This window comes from Pteropus alecto, unplaced genomic scaffold (assembly GCF_000325575.1).
Source record: "Pteropus alecto unplaced genomic scaffold, ASM32557v1 scaffold92, whole genome shotgun sequence".
Taxonomy (NCBI): domain Eukaryota; kingdom Metazoa; phylum Chordata; class Mammalia; order Chiroptera; family Pteropodidae; genus Pteropus; species Pteropus alecto.
This window is the reverse complement of record NW_006432447.1, coordinates 6,873,408-6,878,067: the sequence shown is the minus strand read 5'-3', so window position 1 is coordinate 6,878,067 and position 4,660 is coordinate 6,873,408.

Genomic DNA, 4,660 nt, shown 5'->3' with positions numbered 1-4,660 from the left:
GTCACATCACGCCTGACAAAGACCTGAACACAGCAGATTGGCTCCTTCAAAGGAGCCTCTGGACATCACAGGCACTTCTCCCTTCTTCAAGTCTTCTGGTCTGCGAGTGTCAGCTTGGACACCACCTAGAGCAGGTTTCAAGTCTTGTCATCCATCTTCAAAGCCTCCCACAAACTCCCCAAAGAGCCTCATCAGGTGGGCTTTGGGCCGGTGCTCGGAAGCACATTCATCCATGGCTTCTAATGCTAAGTAATACTTCCAAAGTGTCGTCCCTTCCCAGGACACAGGACAGGACTTGTCTGTGCCTTCTGCAGCCTCACCAGGGCAACCCAGCGGCAGGGCTGCCATGCTGATGGTGCAACAGCCCCTCCTCCCCCGCTCTCAGTGACCCATGTTCATTGTTCACTTGAGTCTCACCAGGCACCTACAACATGCCAGGCCCCATGCTAGGCCCGTGAACACAATAGTCAAAGGCTCTCATGGTTCACCCCATCCAAGTTCATGGTTAAGCATTATAGGGGAGAGTTTTATGAGGTCTAAGCCCCAAAAGGCAGGTATCTCAGCCCAGGAACGTCAGCATCTCAGCAGAAGTCACTTCTTCACTCTTGCTGATGGAAGGAACATTATAGAACAATGACTGGGCCAGGGGTGTTGGTCAGGATGACGAGCTTAGCATGTGGCCTTTGCTTTGCTAGGCCATGAACACTCTGAGTGCAGGGACTGTCCCATTCATCCTTGAACCCCCTACCTTCATTGTCCAGAGCCCTGACATGACTTCTTAGAGGAGGAGCATGGAAGGACTCCCATGCACTGGTCAGCATTTTGGGAAGCATAGCTAAGTGGCCAGAACAAAGCCTCAAGCAACAATGTCCAGACACTTGAAGATGTGCCTACCCCCACTCCCTAAACTTACCGATGCGGAGGCCAGCAAAGGCCCTCCCACTTCCTCCCTGAAAGGCAGAGTCCTGCCCAGGAGCATGGAGGAGCAGCTGGCTCAGCCCCGACCTCTGACTTCAAGGGAGGAGCCACCCCTTGCAAGAGCTATTCAACTTGCAGAGACCTTGCAGGAGGGGAGAGGGGATGCGCCAGCAAGGACGTTCAAGGGGAAAGGGCACTGTTTACATTTCAGCGGGCTCTATTGTTTCAAAGGATACAGTGTGGACATTTCCCACAACCGTGGCAGGATGTCAGAATTCCTCATGTCTTACAGTGGAGGCTGGCCGGCTGTTTGTTTACAAAAAAAGTGATCGCTTACCAAAATAGCCATGTAGCAGAGTCTAAAAACTACCTTCCAGTATCAAATTTGAGAATTTTGGTCAAATGATAACAACTGAGTTACTTGCTATAAGATGCCATTCCTGCAAAGACCAGAACAGGCTTCAACAGGCTTCATCAGGCTGTTGGAGTGAAAAGAGCAGCCCTACTGGGAGTCTCACACAGCAGCAGCACTGCACTGTGGGCCCCATCTGAGAGCAAGGCTGGGTTTTCCTCAGCCCTATGTCACTAACCACCACCAAGCTATAGGCATTAACCTAGCGTCTGTCCTTGACATCTCAGCACCTGCCATTTCCACAGCCTTCCCGTTCTCTACTTTGCAGGTGCTCAAGATGACAGTCTTGGGGTTCTACTGGGAGCCTCTCTCCCTCTCACATCCCACGCCTCATGCATCAACACCTTCTGCTGGGTCTTTCGTCAGTATCTACCCAGAATCAGACCACCTCCCACCTCCCTGGCTACTACCCTGGCCCATCTTCTCCTCTCTGGGTCATTGTCATGGCCTCCTCACAGATCTCCCAGATTCTGCCTTCACCCCTCTACAATCTATTCTCCACACAGCTGCAGAACGATCATTTTTAAATGTAAGTCTGATGTTGTCACCCTTCTAGAATGTTCCAGAGTCCAGAGGACACTTCCTAGCTCACATGGAGAAAAATCCAAAGTCCCTTCTGTGGCCTGCACAATCTGCCTCCCGCTCTATCCCACCCCCAGCACCCTTACCTTGGGCCCGAGCTCTTACCACTGTCCCCTCGCTCACCCTTCCCAAGCACACTGGGCCCTTGTTGTCCCCTAAAGGTCCTCAATACAGCACAACTGTTCCCTCTGCACCCAGGCTCTGCTCCCACACAGTCTTCCTCACTGCCTTCAGTACCTGCTCAGGTATCCCCTCATCAGAGAGGCCCTCTTCAACCATCCTTACAAATCGCCAGTGTCCATCCCACTGCATGCCCTAGCCTCCTTTATTTGCTTCCCAGCATTGCTGACACAGTAGCTGTATGTTTATTGGTTATTTGTTTGTTGTTGATCTCCCTCCCTAGACCATCAGCTCTTCAGGTCTGGACATGGTGTTTTTCACAGCTCTATCTCCAGTGCCCCGCAGTCCATGGAAGGAGCTCAATTAATTCTTGTTGAATAAGTGATGATCAAATGAGTGAAGGCCAAAAGGGCAGCTCCAGACAGCCATGATTTCTCTCTTCTGCTCATAGCTAACGGGGTCAGGCCAGCACCCATGCATGGTGGGGAGGAGAAACAGCCCACATGCATGATGGAGATTTGTGGGCCAATCCCATGTCTATCTCCAGCTCCCTCTTTCTCAGGAGTTTGGAGAGAAGATTAAGCAGGAGACAGCAAGAAAAAAGAAATTACTCACTGAGGGACCCAGCTCAGAGAGAGCGTGGCTCATCATGTAAAGACCACAGATCCATGGATGAGGCCCCAGGCTTGTCTTCACGCTCTGGTTCCAGGAGCCACTGGGAACCATCAGGCCTAGTGGAGCAGTGCCCCACATGTATAATGCTGTGTCGCTGGTGGTGACGTTAGGACTGGGATTAGGGTAAGGGAGGGTCACTGTGTGTAAGTGTGAGGTTTTGAGCAGTCCTGTGTGAGACAGAGGCATGCCTTCCATGGCCTTCGGCTGGTCGGGTTGGTCGGAGAAGGCAGTCCAGAGGAGGGCCAGAAAGCGTGTTCGTAACGTCAACAGGCGATGATGAACTTGGGAAGATATTCCAGGTAGAAGATACAAAATACAACAAGAAACAACAAATTTCTTTCCTGAGCAAGGGCTGGGAAGCTGGGAAACAATCGCCTAGATTGGCTAATGTGTGGGATGCATGCTGGGGACTAGGAAGAGATGATCAGATGCTTCTCAAGCACCTACTGTCTGCCAGGCCCTGTGCTCAGTGCTAGAAGATGAATGATTTTCCCCACCCTATCACACCTTGCACAGTGGGTGTCAGAAATATGTGTGCAGCCAGCATCACGCACACTTCCATGCATATACATACCTGCACTCCTACACGCACAGAAGACACACTCGAATGAGATAACTCAATGGCCTCCGAAACTGCTTCTCACCACGGAAAGCAAGCAGTGGTGCTAGAAGAGACACAGGACGACTCACAGTCTCCCGGCTTCAAAGAGACACCTTGGAGCGGGTCCTCGCGCCTTCCAGCAAAACACCCAACTACTTCCTCACATTGGAAACGCTGAGACTCTCAGATATGTTAGTGGGGACAGCATGTAACTAGGTGGATTACATTTGTGATTTTAAAAGTAGCCATAATAATAGATGTGTATAAGTTCCCTCAGGAAAGAAACAAAGAAGTTGACAGCATGTAGTAGGGGACAGGAATGGGATAGAGGCTTCGTGTTTACTGTGTTTCATTATACATTTTGAATTTTGTATCAGGTTTATGTACTACTTAATAGGAAATTTAAGAAAATTTAAAAAATTCCCATGCCTGGAGGAGCCAGGCTATTTCATGAGCAAGTCTCCAACTGTGGTGGCCCACAGATTTTTGAGGCCATACCACAGCCTCCGACGGGAAGTCACGTGGGAGTCCTGCAAAGTTGGGGGCCTGGAGAAGCAGGCTGAATCTGAGCCACTCCCAGAGCTACAGCCAAGTGGGCGGAAGTCCAGATGTTTGCTCGGCCCTCGCATGGCTCTATTGGAGTATCAAGGTCCCAGGAAAGGAAATCCCATTGACCAGTCTGGTACCCACCTCGGCTGCATCAGGGTGATACTGGGAAGAGCCTGGACTGGGAGTGGGCACCCTGCCCTAGGCCTGGGGTCACCCCTACCAGGGCTGCCCACAGTGGGGAAGTTTCATGACTCCACTGGGTGCCGTTAGGTGACGGGCCACCACCCCTGGCCCAACATCCCCCATGGGATATGATGGAACACAATACACTTGAAGCTCAGGGGGAAAATGGCGCGGTGGATGGTCAGATCAAAGGAAGCACAGGAGTAACTGGCCACAGGTGACTGCACGCATTTCCTGTGGACAGAGTGCCCAGTGAGAAAGGAGCCCCAGGTCTCAAGGAACTGTTAGGCTGTTCTAAACATAAAGCTACAATTTCAGAGGCGATTAACAAGATTTGGTTGTATGACTCACATTATAAGCCAATCAGGGCTAAAACCTCTGAGGGCTTGCAGTGCCACACCCTGAGATTGTTCCTTGGCTCTTCTCAGCAGAAGTGAGAAAGCCGAAGGCAGGCCGTGCTCCTGGGGAAGCTCAGCAGCCAGAGAACATCGGAAGTGGGTCAGCGGATGCCAGCACATTGCTGAACTTTCTGGCCGAGTGGCCTACGTCTTGGCGATCTTGAGGTACCCAACAATATGGAAGGACATTTTTCTTTCGTGAAAATGTTGAAATAATTGGAG